This window comes from Aythya ferina (genome assembly GCF_964211825.1).
Source record: "Aythya ferina genome assembly, chromosome: 7".
In the NCBI taxonomy this organism is placed as follows: Eukaryota; Metazoa; Chordata; class Aves; order Anseriformes; family Anatidae; genus Aythya; species Aythya ferina.
Window position 1 is genome coordinate 8,992,588 of NC_140302.1, and position 15,102 is coordinate 9,007,689.

A 15,102-nucleotide genomic window follows, 5' to 3' on the forward strand; every position below is an offset into this window, starting at 1 on the left:
AATACTTACCCTTACGTTTCCCTCACCCTAACCCTAAAATTAACCCTAACCATTACCCTAACACTTACCCTTACCCTAAACCTAACCCTAATTCTTACTCTAACCCTTATCCTGACCCATACACTTACACTTACCCTTACACTTACCCTTATATTTACCCTAAATCTAACGCATACGATAACCCATACCCTAACACATATTTGTACCCTTAACCGTACCGTTACCCTTACCCTTACCCTTACTCTATCCGTTACGCTTATGCTTACCCTTAACATAAACCTTACCATTAACCTTACCCTTATGCTAACACCTACTCTTAACCTATCCCTTACACTTATCCTTATCCATACCCTTACCCTTACCCCAACCCTTACCCTTAACCTAACCCTAACCCTAAACCTTACCCCAACCCTTGCCCTGAACCTTACATTAACCCTAACCCTTACCCTAAACCTTACACTTACTCTTAACCTTAACCTTATCCTTAACCTTTAGCTAGTACTTAACCTTACGTTTTTCTCACCCTAACCCTAAAATTAACCCTAACAATAACACTAACACTTAGCCTTACCCTTACCATAAGCCATACAACAACACTTAAATGTACACTTACGCTTACACTTACCGTAGGAATTACTCGTTCAATTACTCCTACCCTTACCCTTACCCCTACCCTTACCCTTACCCTTAACCATACCATTCCCCTGACCCTAAACCTTACACTTACCCTTATCCTTACCCTAACCCTCACCCTTACCATTAACCATACCCTTACTCTTATCCTTACCCTAAACCTTACCCCAGCCCTTACCCTGACCCTTACATGAACCCTAACCCTTACTCTAAACCTTACACTTACTCTTAACCTTAACCTAATACTTACCCTTTCTTATCCGTCACCCTAACCCTAAAATTAAGCCAATCCATTACCCTAACACTTACCCTTACCCTAACCCTAATCCTAACTCTAAACCTTAACCTGACTTGTACACTTACCTTATCATTACACTTACCCTAACACTTACCCTTACCATAGCCCATAACCTAACACATACTTCTACCCTTAAACATACTGTTACCCTTACTCTACCCGTTACCCTTATGTTTACCCTTAACATAAACCTTACCCTTAACCTTACCCTTACCATAAGCCATACAGCAACACTTACAAGTACACTTAAGCTTACATTTACCCTTGCAATTACTCCTAAAATTACCCTTACCCTTAACCTTACCCTTACCCTTACCCTTACCCTTACCCTTACCCTTAGCCTTACCCATAACATTACAGTTACCCTTAATCTAACCCTAAACCTTACCCTTATCCTAACCCTTACCCTTTTTGCTACACTTGCACTTAGCCTAAATCTAAACCTTACACTTACACTTACCCTTACCCTCAATCTTACCATTACCCATGCCCTTTCTCTTACCCTTATCCTAACCCTTATCCTTACACTTACTGTTACCTTTAACATTACCCTTACCCTGACACCCTTACCCTATCACTTCCACTTATCCTTATCCATACCCTTACCCTTACCCTAAACCTTACCCTTAACCTAACCCTAACCCTAAACCTTACCTGAACCCTTACCCTGACGCTTACATTAACCCGAACACTTACCCTAAAACTTAAACTTACTCCTACCCTTAACCTTACCCTTAACCATAACCTAATACTAACCCTTACGTTTCCCTCACCCTAAGCCTAAAATTAACCCTAACCATTACCCTAACAATTACCCTAACCCTAACCCTAACCCTTACCCTTACCCTTACCCTTACCCTTACCCTTACCCTTACCCTTACCCTTACCCTTACCCTTACCCTTACCCTTACCCTTACCCTTACCCTTACCCTTACCCTTACCCTTAACCTAACCCTCAACCTTACCCTTATCCTAACACTTACCCTTTCTGCTACACCTACCCTTATCCTAAACCTCACCCTTACCATTACCCATACCCTTACTCTTACCCTTACCCTGACCCTTACCCTTACACTTACCGTTACCATTAACCTTACCCTTACCCTAACACTTACCCTTACCCTATCCCTTACACTTATCCATACAACTTATCCTTAAACTATCACTTAACCTTAACCTAACCCTAAATCTTACCCCAACCCTTACGCTGACCCTTACATTAACCCTAACCCTTACCCTAAACCTTACACTTACTCTTAACCTTAACCTTATCCTTAACCTTTAGCTAGTATTTAACCTTACGTTTTTCTCACCCTAACCCTAAAATTAACCCTAAAAACCCTAACACTTAACTTTACCCTTACCGTAAGCTATACAACAACACTTAAATGTACACTTACGCTTACACTTACCCTAGCAATTACTCGTACAATTACCCTTACCCTTACCCTAAGCCTAAACCTTAACCTTATGCTAATGCTTGCCCTTACCGTAACCCTTACCCTATCTGCTACACTTACCTTTAGGCTAAATCTAAACCTCACAATTAACCTCTTCCTTTACCCTCAACCTTACCATTACTCATACCCTTACTCTTACCCTTCCCCTAACGCTTATCCTTACACTTACTGTTACATTTAACATTACCCTAACCCTTACACTTAACCTTTCCCTAACCCTAAACCTTACTCCAGCCCTTACCCTGACCCTTACATTATCCCTTACCCTTACCCTAAACCTTAGACTTGCTCTTAACCTTAACCTTAGCTGTAACCTAATACTGTCCTGGTTTCAGTTAGAACAGAATTAATTTTCTTCCTAGTAGCTGGTGGAATGCTGTGTTTTGGCTTAGGATGAGAAGAGTGCTGATAACACCCCGATGTTTTAATTGTTGCAGAGCAGTGCTTATACCAAGCCAAGGACATCTCGGCCTTTCGCTCTGTTCTGCCAACAGGCAGGCTGGGGGTGCAGTAAGAGCTGGGAGGGGACAGACCCAGGGCAGGTGACCCAAACTAGCCAAAGGGGTATTCCATACCATCTGACGTCATGCTAAACAATATATAGGGGTGGCTAGCCGGGGGGAGGGGGCAGGACTGCTCGGGGTTAGGCTGGGCATTGGTCAGCGGGTGGTGAGCAATTGCATTGTGCATCACTTGTTTGTACATATTATTATTATTTTCCTATTATCACCATTGTATCATTATTATTATTATTGTTATTATTATTTTGTTATTATTATTTTCCTGTCTTATTAAACTGTCTTTATCTCAACTCACGGGCTTCACTTTCCATTTCTCTCCCCCATCCCAGAGAGGGAGGGGGAAGGGTGAGCGAACGGCTGCGTGGTGTTTAGCTGCCGGCCGGGTTAAACCATGACAGTCTTTTTGGCTCCCAACGTGGGGCTCGAAAGGTTGAGATAACGGCAGATCTGACCAGAGTGTGTTAAACTAAAATTGGTGTAAGTATTAGACCTGCTTAATAGTCACTTGTCATAATGCTGATTGCTTTAATCTCAACTCTGCTGCGCCTGTTTTCCAAATTGAGTATTATAGTACATTATTTTCCGTATTTGCTCTCTGTCATGTTGTTTATCCTCTCCGGGCCCTGGTTTCAGATCATTATGGTACTGAGTGTTGTAGCAATGGCTTATGAGACGATGAGATATCTGGTCATGACTCTAACTTGGTATTTGTACTCAGTAACATCGTCGACTCTGTATTTTGGAAACTGTATCTTGGAAACTATTAGCAATTATACCTATTGTTTTTTTCCATTAGGGAGTCAATCTGTGGAGGGGAAAGGGGAAGATATTTTTTCTTACTTGATTACTCTCCCTTTCTCCTTCACCACCCCTGTATCCTCCTGGATCACTCTGCCTTCCTCCTTCACCACCCTCTTACCCTCCGAGCTTGCTACAATAGCTCTCCAAGATATTGAATATCCTTGGGATACTCAGACCAGCATAGTCTTGTTGTTCTGCCTCCTGAATGCGCTTCAGGTTCTGCTTAAAGTTAAACAACTACTTAGGAAGCTCATCCGGAGATCTGCCCGGAGGCAGTATAGTTGTGGGTGGCAGGGAATATGGGAGGATATGGGCAGGCATCTAGAGCAGTTGGCACCCCCAGTGTTTTGGAAATTCACCCCTGAACAACTGCAAAATCCTCAAAAACTGGCAGAATGCTTGGGAAAAAGGTGTCACGATTCTGGCAGTTCCAAAGTAACACAAATCATTGTAACATGCTGGGGCCTGGCTCATGCCTATCGAGCTGCCATTGATACTGCTATCAACTTAGTGACAGAGCCTGCGGCCACTCCAAGCCCTGTGACAGATCCAACGGCCACTGTGACCACTACAGTGGACTCTGCAGCCGCTCCAGTTCCAGCTCCTGCAGCCGCTCCAGTCCCAGCTCCTGCAGCCGCTCCAGTCCCAGCTCCTGCAGCCGCTCCAGTTCCAGCTCCTGCAGCCGCTCCAGTTCCGGTTCCTGCAGCTGCTCCAGTTCCAGCTCCTGCTGCTACTCCAGTCCCAGCTCCTGCAACTGCTCCAACTCCAGCTCCTGCAGCTGCTCCAGTTCCAGTTCCTGCAGCTGCTCCAGTTCCAGCTCCTGCTGCTACTCCAGTCCCAGCTCCTGCAACTGCTCCAACTCCAGTTCCTGCAGCCGCTCCAGCTCTGGTTCCTGCAGCTGCTCCAGCTCCTGCAGCCGCTCCAGCTCCTGTGGCTGGGTCAGAGAAAATTGCAGAACAAGCTTGTCTGGCACAGCGGTGCCTGATGCCAGTGTGTTTCCTCAGGTGAAGTGGTGCCTGAAGCCCCATCCTATCTAGCCTGCACACAATTATCTGAGAATGAAAGCTGCTTTCCAGTAATTCAGAAAGCCAAGTTACGTCTCAGCCTTGAGCATCTCGGGCTTTTGGGCCTGTCTGTAACATTTGGCACCAGCACTAATACTTTTCTTGGCATATGTTTAGCGTTTGAGGCCTGTGTCTGGGATTTGGGCCCTGTCTGGAACCACTGGGGCTTTGTCCTGGGTTTTGGAGCCTGCCTCTAGAGTTCAGGGCCTGTGATTAGGCTTTTGGGGTCTGTGTCTGGGGGCCGGTATCTGGGGACAAGAGGGGAGCTGCTTGTAGACCCTTGGGGCCAGCATTGAGGGGGTTGGGAGCTGACTGTACACCTTTGGGGCCTGCTTCTGGGTGCAGGGGGGGTTGAGACCTGCATCTGGGGAAGGGGTGGGAGCTCTTTGTATTCCTTTGGAGCCTGTGTCGGGGGGGGTAGAGGGGGGGAGAGAGGGGGTGGGGGTGGGGGGGGGTGGGAGGGGGAAGGGGAGGGTTGGTTGGGAGCTGCTTGTACACTGTTGGAGCCTGGGTTGAGGGAGGAGGTTTGGAGCTGCTTCTACACCTTTGGGGCTGGCATTGGGGGTAGGGGGTTGGGTGCTGGTTGTAGGGGCCTGTGTTTGGGGGCGGGGCTTGGGGCCTGCGTCTGGGGGGGGGTGGGAGCTGCTTGTACACCTTTGGGGCCTGCATCTCTGGGGGGTCAGGGCCTGTGTCTAGGGGGCTGGGAACTGCTTGTACAATGTAGGAATCTGTTTCTGCAGGGTGGCTGGGAGCTGTTTGTACAACTTTGGGGCCAGCATCTGGGGGTGGCTGGGAGCTGCGTGTACACTGTAGGGGCCTGTGTTTGGGGGGGCTTGGGGGCCTCCCTCGGGGCGGGGGGGAGGGTTGGGAGCTGCTTGTATAGGGTAGGGGGCCTGCCTTGCAGGGGTTGGGAGCTGCTTGTAGAATTTGGGGCCCTGTGTCTGGGGGGGGGGTTGGGGGCTGTGTCTCAGGGGTGTTGGGAACTGGTTGTACACCTTTGGGTCCTGTCTCTGGGGGGGAGCTACTTGTACACTTTTGGGGTCTGTATTTGAGGGGGGTTGGGAGCTGCTTGTGCACTTTTGGACCTATGTTTAGGGGGGTTGGGAGCTGCTCATGCATTCTAGGTGCCTCCCTTTTGAGAGGGGTTGGGGCCTGCATCTGTGGGTGGTTGGGAGCTGCTTGTACACTATAGGGGCCTGGGTCTTGAAGGGGGATCTGGGCTGTTTATACACCTTTGTGGCCTGTGTTTGGGGGGGGGTGCCTGTGCCTGGGGGAGTTGGGAGGTGCTTGTTCACTCTAGGAGCCTCCATTTGGGGGTCTTTGGGGCCTCCCTTTGAGGGGGAGGGAGTTGGGAGTTGGTTGTACACCTCTGCATCCCATGTCTTGGGGGGGTTGGGGGGGGCTGGGACCGTTCTCTGAAGAGGCGGGTTGTGAGCTGCTTGTACACCTGTGTTGGGGGGGAGGGTGGGGGGGTGAGGGGGGGGCGGGGAGCGGGCCCGGGTCTTGGGCCAGTGTCTGTGTGGAGTCCAGTTCTTGGGAGGGGGTGGTGGGGTAGGAGCTGCTTGTGGGCAGTTGGGGTCTGCATCTGGGTGTGGTTGGTGCCTGCTTCTGTTGGCAGTTTGGGGCCTGCTTGTAGACTTCTGCAGCCTGGGTTTGGAGGCTTTTCTGTAACGTTTGGGGTCTGCATTTTTGATTTGGGATGCATCTTGAGCTTTTGAGGCCTAGCTGTAGCATTTGGGGCCTGCATCTGGGGCTTTTCTGTAGCGTTTTGGTTGCGTATTTGTGATTTGGGGCCTGTATCCAGGGTTTTGCCTTTTTTGTAGTTTCCATCTTTGTGTGTGTGTGTTTCGTTGTTGGTTGTCTGGGGTTAGGGGCAGTTTGGGGTCTGGATTAAGGTCAGTGTCATTAGCGTTAGGGGGTTGATAATAAGGGTTAGGGTTGTGGTTAGAGTTGTTAGGTTTAAGGGGAATAAGGCTTTCAGGGTAAGGGGATCAAGGTTGTGGGAATAAAAATGTTGTTTTTGCGCAGTTACATCCTGTAGAGGGAAGGAAGGTGGTATTGCGATACGCTTGCAGCGATAAGACAGCTTAACAGTGTGAAATGAGTTCATCTGATTCGTGTCAATATGGAACAATGCTGGGGCCGCATGATATGATGAAATGTGACCTTCTGTCTTACGTACCCTTGTATAACCACACGTCTGAGAAAACCACAGTGGTTAATATATATAGTTCTTGTATCTTGCAAAGGAATGGTCCAGCAATTCGGGTCAATAAGGGATAAGAGAACAAAGGGGTTTCAGAATAACTGCTAACTATTACAACTGTTGCATGGGACACTATGCTAGTGTCTGCCATCCAGCCAAGATGGACAAAGGAGAAGGACAAGAGAAAAGCCTGGGAGGAAGACTACGAGCCTTCAGTACGAGCGGCCCCCAGAGGGACCACCGGAGACTGATAACGCATGCAGCAGTGGGAGGGTTTGGATTCTGGGAACTAATTAGAATAACCCTGCCTTTTGTAGAAGTAGTAATGAATATGTATTAGCCTAGCAGCATAAAAACCAGCCGCCGATGTAACTTGTGTGCGTCTTGGTGGAGCAGAGACTCCTGGTGCACCCAGCGCTGCTTGCTTACCTCTATTCATTTAATAAATTGTAAATTTCAATTGCAATCCGATTTGGGACCCAGTCATTTATTACAACTGGGGGCTCGTCCGGGAGGGCTTTGGTTCCTGATTTCTGGTTTGATCGCGGAGAGGCACCCCCACCATTTGGTGGCTGCTGTTTGAGTCAGGTCGGAACAAATGGCATCTTGAACCTGAATAAAGGTAAGCAAAGTTTCTGATTTTTTTTTTTTCAGCTCCCTTACCAGCCGCAGAACTATATTTTGCCCATAATTCTGTGTGTGAAGATCCGAACGAAGATGACGGAGTCGTAAGCATTTAAAGCGTATATCGTTTGGTTGGGTGGGGTTCGGTTGCCTGTGTGTGTAAGAGTGTGACTGAGATGGAACTTAGTTCCAAAGCGATTGTGGAGGTCTTCTAACCACGGTTCCAAACCCCCGCGAGGGACTTGGCCGGTGAAGGACCGAAGTGATTCCTATAGGATTTGTGGGTGTGTGATATGTCCTCGACCCCCTGCAAGACACTCTTACTAAGGTAACCAAGGGCTGTGGGAATTGCCATAGTAAAATTCCTAGTGGGTCAGACAAAATCGAAGACCAGCGACCAGAAGAAAGGGAGCAAATTACCAGACATACCACCCGAAAGTCCATTAGGAATAACGATTAGAAATTGGAATGATAGGGACCCCAGAAAAGGAAAAAGTAAATTAAAAATGGTCCAGTATTGTGTGACAGAATGGCCAAAGGAGCCTTTAAGACTACATGTCTTTTAGCCTGTTTTTGGATCCTTCAAAGACTGGATTTGCCAAGCCTTAAATATCCATGTTAATTCAAAGGAACCTTTTAGCCAGGAAGAAAGTGATTATGCAGGATTATGGATCAGGAGGACTTCACGTCCTTTTCCAGCCTCAATATTTACACTAAAAGCAGGTAAGAAATTTGAAGAACAAGAAGAACATGAAAAAGAAGATAAACGTGAGCCGTTGGATAAGCTACCACCTCCATATCCTAACAATCCACCCCCGGCGGCTCCCCCTCCGGTGGCTGTGGTATCTCCACCAGAACCACCGTTGCCCCAGCTTCCACCACCAACAGCACCAGAATTAGACCGCCCTCCGGCTGCATGCACGAGAAGTAGGACTGCCGTATCTGAGAGAGCTTCTGTATATCACTTAAGGGAGGTAACTGCTGTATAACTGGTGCGCGTCTTGGTGGAGCAGAGACTCCCAGCGTACCCAGCACTGTTTGCTTACCTCTATTCATTCAGTGAATTGTGAACTTTGATTGTAATCCTATTTGGGACTTTTATTTATTATAACAGACAACCTTGTAAAACGCAGACAACCAGAATCCTTACAGCAATTAGGTGGAAATCACGGCGTAAGAAACATTACCACCTCAAAGAGTAAAAACCTCAAAAGAAATGTGACTTGTAACAGGCCAGCAGCTGTGTATTTTCTGTGAAGCACCAGCTAGATTATGAACCTTGAATAGCACAGTTAATGGGGAAACAGGGGAGGGTCCCGGTCCTCGGCAGAAAAAAAAAAAGTGTATAAACTGTGTATGGAATTGGTAGGCACCCTCCTGCTTGTGGGACACCTGCCATTGTAATCTCGAATAATAATGCTACTGTACTGAGATCCTCGACTCAGCCTATGCTATTTGCTACAGATTGATTCAGGGTTTTAAGGTTTCAGGGATTGGGCACTAGGGTTGGGTTTCAGGGTAAGGGGTTTCAGGGTTTATGTTTAGGATTTTAAGGTTTTTAGGGTTGGAGTTTTAACGGTTAGGATTTTAAGGATTTGGGGGTTAGGGTTTTAAGGGTTTCAGGGTTAGCGTGTTAGGGTATTAGAGTTTTTTGGGTTGTAGTGTTGATATGTTTTTTAGGGTTAGAGTCTTAGGGTTTTATTTTTGGTCAGTTATTTACGGTTAGGTTTTTAAGATCTTTTTTTTTTTTTTTTTTTTTTTCAGGTTAGGTTCTCCAGGGCCAGGGTTTTGAGTATCCTAATTTTGGGGGTTTGGATTTTGAGCATCTTAATTTTTGGGGTTAGGCTTTTGTGTGCCCTAATTTTTTGGGATAGGCTTTTAAGCATCCTAAGTAGTTGGGTTAGGGTTTTGAGCATCTTAATGTTTTTGGGTTTGGGTATTGAGCATCCTAAGTTTTTGGGAAAGGGTTATGAGCATCTTAATGTTTTTGGGTTAGGGCTTTGAGCGTCCTGATGTTTTTGGGTCAGGGGTTGGAGCGTCCTAAGCTTTCGGGATAGGGTTTGGAGCGTCCAAAGTTTTCCGGATAGGGTTTGGAGCATCTTAATATTTCCAGGATAGGGTTTGGAGCATCTTAATGTTTTGGGTTTGCGTTTTGAGTATCCAAAGTTATTGGGTTTGGGTTTTGAGCGTCCTAATTTTTTCGGGATAGGGTTTTGAGCATCTTTATGTTTCCAGGATAGGGTTTTGAGCGTCCTAAGTTTTTGGGCTAGGGCTTTGAGCATCCTAACTGATATAGTATAAACTCATTTTAGGATAGAATAAAGCTTGTGGTTTGATATTGTATAAACTTACTTTAGGATAGAATAAAACCTGTGATTAAAAGTTAGCAAGGACAAAGTAAACAACATTTTGTTATCCGTAGACCTTCTGTTACGTTTAAGCATTTTTGTTATTTGAAAACACCCCATTATCCGTTAACACTCAGTCAGGCTGAGACTTGAGATAACTTGAGTCAACTGTCTGTTCTGTCCTGTTAACTGAGACATCCTGTTATCCGCCGACCCCCAGTTAAACCGAAAGACAACTCAGCATTTTTACAGCCTGGAAAACAACCGATTAAGAAAGTGCGTTACGAGGAAGACCTACGGCCTTCCTCCCAAAGACCACTACCCACATCCTGGAGACCCTGGCCCACAATTCTTGGAAGGCTTTGCGCAAGCGCAAGGACTGATAAGCTAATTAGCATACGAAGCGAGGGTAGGCGGGGTTAGGTAATGAATATGTATAGGTGCTAATCGAATATTCATTGTTTCCCTGTATAAATACGAGATAGTTTGTCACTTCGAACATGCACGATAGGCGGAAGGATCCCCCGTGCATCCAGCGCTGCAATAAAGAATATACCACTTAAGGAAATTCGGCTTTGATCTTTAAATCATAACATTTTGGGTTGGGTTTGGGTTTTGAGCATCCTAAGATTTAGGGTTAGGGGTTTTAGGCATAGGTCTTCAGGGGTTTAGTGTGGTAAATAGTTTGGGTTAGGCCTGTAGGGGTTTCGAGGTTTTTTTGATGTTAGGGCTTGAGGCTTTTTTTGTAAGGGCAGTGAGGGTTGCAGTGCGTGCTTGTAAATGTAGTTCTCGAGCACTCGGCCTGTGATTGGCCATGCCGGCTGTTCGGGGAATGCTGGTAGGTGTAGTTTTCCGGCACTGGGAGGCCATGTTGGGTGCCCAGAGCATACCGGGAGATGTAGTTCTCGGGAACTAGGGTTAGGGGCTAGGGCTGGGGCTAGAGTTAGGGTTTCGGGTGAGGGTTGGGGTTGGGGGTTATTGTTAGGGTTAGAGGGTTAGGGTTAGGCTTAGAGGGTTAGGGTTAGGGATAGGTTTAGAGGGTTAGGGGTTAGGGATTAGGGGTTAGGGGTTGTGGTTAGGGTTAGGGTAAGGGTTAGGGTGAGAGTATTAGGGTTAGGGTTTGGGTTCAGATTAGAGTAAGGGTAAGGGTTAGGGCAAGGGTAAGGCTAAGGGTAATGGTTAGGGTAAGGCTTAGGGTGAGGATAAGGTTTAGGTTTAGGGAAAGGGTTAGGTTTAGGGTAAGGGTTGGGGTAAGGAGTAGGGTAAGGGTAAGGGTAAGGGTAAGGGTAAGGATAAGGGTAAGGGTAAGGGTAAGGGTAAGGGTTAGGTTTAGGGTAAGAATAAGGGTAAGCTAATGGTTAGGATAAGGGTGAGGGTTAGGGTAAAGGTTTTCATTTGTTAAAGCTGAAACACAGTATGCAATCTGGGACGTCACAGCCAGAGCTGCCTATGGCAAGGTGAGAGAGGAAAAGATGGAGCAGATGTTCTACTCCTAGTTTTTTCTTTATACGTAAATAAAAGTTTGAGCTAATTCCAGTTGGAAGAGTTCCAATTACTTGCTTGGTCATAATGTCTTTTAATATTCAAAGCTGCAGCAAGAGCATGGGGATTTTTGCTTCTAGAAACACCCTAGTTCTCTTGTCTGCACTATGCACGCTGTTGAGGTAAAACGGATTAAAAAATAAAAAGAAAAATCACACACAAGCAAAAAGAAAAAAACCACCACAGCTGCTGCTGCTCTCTTCCTACTTCCTTGTGCTTTGCCCCTACCCTTTCCCAGGTGATTGGGTTTGGGTGCTAGGCGGGGCCAAATGGTATGTGAGTCCCAGGCATCCCCTCAGAGAGCTCATTCTGCTTGGGCTGCTCTTTGGGGTGTTTGTTTTTCCTTCGGTCAGTTGCAGGCTTCTACAGGTGGATCAGAGTTTATGGACTGATGCGTTTCCAAGTAGTGAGGGGTATGCTACGCACATCTTTTTGAGGTACCAGCTAGTAGGATCTGTTAGAATAAACTAATGTAGTACTTGTTGCCTTTATTGCATGCAGTTCTGTATCAGGTGAGTAACTGTTGTGAGTAACTGAAGTCAATGTTACTTTGAGTGTTTGCTGTGCAGTGCCTGTGCGGACTATTGCACGAGACACAGCTTTCTGACATCTGGCCCAGCAACTACTAAATAAGGGGAGGGGAGAAGCTGAAGAACAACCAAAGGACAAAGCCTGGGAGGAAGACTACGAGCCTTCAGTACGAGCGGCCCCCGGAGGGACCACCAGAGACTGATAACGCATGCACCAGTGGGAGCGTTCGGATTCTGGGAAGTAATTAGAATAACCCTGCCTTTTGTAGAAGTAGTAATGAATATGTATTAGCCTAGCAGCATAAAAACTAGCCTCCTGATGTAACTGGTGTGCGTCTTGGTGGAGCAGAGACTCCTGGCGCACCCAGCGCTGTTTGCTTACCTGTATTCCTTTAATAAATCGTAAACATTAATTGTAAGCCTATTTGGGACTCGGTCATTTATTACAACTGGGACCTCCCGATGGGTGGAAGCTGTCGGGATAGCTCGGGATGCTGAGGCGTGGTGCTGCAAGGAGTTTGGTGGTCAGTGGCGCCCTGAGGCAGGCCGAATTGGGAGGGGGCGAGGCGGCGGGTGGTCGGTGGCTTCTGTGGAAAAGGCCCTTGTATGGGGGGTTGCGCATTCAGAGGAACCTTGACAGGCTGCAAATAGGGGCAGGCAGGAACCTTTTGAAGTTCAGGAGAGGGAAATGCCAAGCCCTACCCCTAGGGAGAAACACCTCTGTTCACAAGCACTGGATATCTCCATACTAAATAAGCATTTCTTCATGGAAGGGGTGGTTTGATATTAGAACAGGCTGCCCGGGGAAGGGGTGAGAGACCCGATCCTTAAAAGTATTGAAGAGACATGTGGACATAGCCCGGGAGTCCGGCCTCCGGCAGGGCGGGAGCTGGCTCTTCCGAGCCCCTGTGCTCCGGTCTTGTGCGACGCGTTTGCAAGCAGCACCGGGTTCCGGGTCCGACATTGGACGGTTCGGGGACGGCGATTCCAGGGCCGTCGGATAGCGGGGGCCGGCTATCTCATGTCCCGGGGATCCGAATTCAGGGGGCGTGGGGGCCGGCCGTGCAGTGAAGCGGGGGGCTGGCGTCCGCCGGCTTCCCAGAGAGCGGGCTTTCGGTCCCGTGCGGTTCGGTGGCCGGCCGTCCCGAAACCCTGGGCACCGGTCTTGTGCTAGACTCAGCGGGCTCCGGGGCCGAACTCGGCTTCTCGGGGACGGCGGTCCCGCTGTCCAGGTGTCCCGCCTCGGGCGGCGCGGGGCCGGCTGTCCCTAGCAGCTGGGCTCCCAAGAGCTTCTGGGCTCCCAAGCATCGCCCAAGACCGGATCCCAGAGAATCGGGACGGCCGGCCACACCGCTGCGACTAGCACAAGCGTCTCCCGACAACGGAGCGCAGGGGCTTGCGAGGGTCAGATCCCGCGCCCCGGGATAGAGAAACGGGGAGCGCGGGTCGGCCGGCCGCAGCTTCGCACGGGACCGAACGCCCTGTCTCCGGGACGGCCAGACCCCGAGCCGGCAGACAGCAGCCTCCCGCTTCACGGCACAGTCGGCCCGCAACCCGCCCGAGTTCTGATCCCCGGGACACGGGACAGCGGGCCGCGCCGCCCGAGGCCGGACACCTGGACCCCGGGACCGCCGTCCCTGAGAAACCCAAAGTCGGACCCGGACCCCGGTGCGGCTAGCACACGCGTCGCCCCGGACCGCAGCCCAGGACCTCGGGACGGTCGCATCCCGCGCCTCCGGCAGACCCCGAGCCGGTGGACAGCAGCCTCCCACTTCACGGCTCGGCAGGCACCCACATCGCTCGACTTCGGACCCACGGGACACGGGACAGGCTGTTCCGCGCCGCCGGAGGCCGGACACACGGGCCTCGGGATCGCCGTCCCCGAACCGCCCGAAGTCACACACGGTCTCCGGTGCGTCCAGCACACGCATCGCAAAGAGCCCAGATGATAGGATCAGCCAGCCCCGCACCTCCCGAGGTCGGACCGGGAAGCCGGTGCGCTTGGCACATGCGTCGCCCAAGAACGGCGCCCAGGGGCGCGGGATGGCCGTGCCTCACGCAGCCCGAGTTCGGACTCCCGGAACACGGGACAACTGGCACCCGCGCCACCGGAGGACAGAATCCCGTGCCCCGGGATCACCGTCCTCAAAGCGCCCGAAGTCGGCTCCTGACCTCGCTGCGACTTGCACACGCCTCGCCCAAGAGGTTCTAGGGACAGACAGCTCCAGAGCCGCCTGAGGTCGTACTGGGACTGCGGTGCGGTTTGTACATGCATCGCCAAAGACCGGAGCCCTGGGAAGCGTGATGGCCGGACCCCACGCAGCCCGAGTTCGGACCCCCGGGACACGGGACAGCCGGCACCCGTGCCTGCAGGCTCTTGGGGGCTCGGAAGGAGTCCTGATGCTGTGCCAGCACTATGCAGCAATAGACACAACACTGGAGTGAGATCAGTGCTGTTCCAGCTACGAGTGCAGAGTACAGCACTGTGCGGGCTGCTGCAGGGAAAAGGTGACTCCAGCTCTGACAGACCCAACACAACTGCCACCCCTTATTCCATAACATTTGTGTCACAATCAGGTACAGTTTAGTATATAGATGGTCTCATCACCATATTTTTCTGTCCATTGAAGCATTTTTATGCCTGTACTTCTCTTTATTCTATAGGTCTTTTCCCAAAATGCTCATAAAAACTGTTGATGGTTCTACCTTCATCTGTCAAAGTGGTCACTCAGGGCAGGCATAGTTGGTTTTCTTGACACCAGCACCAGCTCAGCTCACATCACTGTTGCACTTGCCCGGTTCCTTGCAAAGTTGACCTGTCATTGGTTCTGCAGTGTCCTCCTACAACACGTAACTTGGATGACAGATTAATTTTCTCCCAGTGTTAAATCTCCTTGAGGCACACACTTGATATCCCCATCTTTCTGCATCACCCACCAGGTATACCTGGTCCTTGGGCAAAGACAATCCCACGAGTGGGTTTGCCTTTTCCCATGGCAGGGGCAACCCACACCGCCTTCCCCATCCACTTCCCCACATGCACTACAGGGACTTTAGCTTCTCCCACAGTGTGTA

The 15,102-nt window shown here is 49.5% G+C and overlaps 2 long non-coding RNA genes across 4 annotated transcripts in view; one reads left to right on the forward strand and one right to left on the reverse strand.

Moving 5' to 3' along the window:
• The window catches only part of LOC311439517, a 45,437-nt gene extending 37,988 nt beyond the window's left edge, over positions 1-7,449 (forward strand). Inside the window, exon 5 of the long non-coding RNA XR_014694781.1 lies at positions 6,806-7,449. This is a non-coding gene — a long non-coding RNA (uncharacterized lncRNA). The remainder of the gene's footprint in view (positions 1-6,805) is intronic.
• Positions 1-15,102, reverse strand: part of LOC311439513 — a 160,665-nt gene that overhangs the window by 110,873 nt on the left and 34,690 nt on the right. The gene's annotated exons all lie outside the window — the stretch shown is intronic.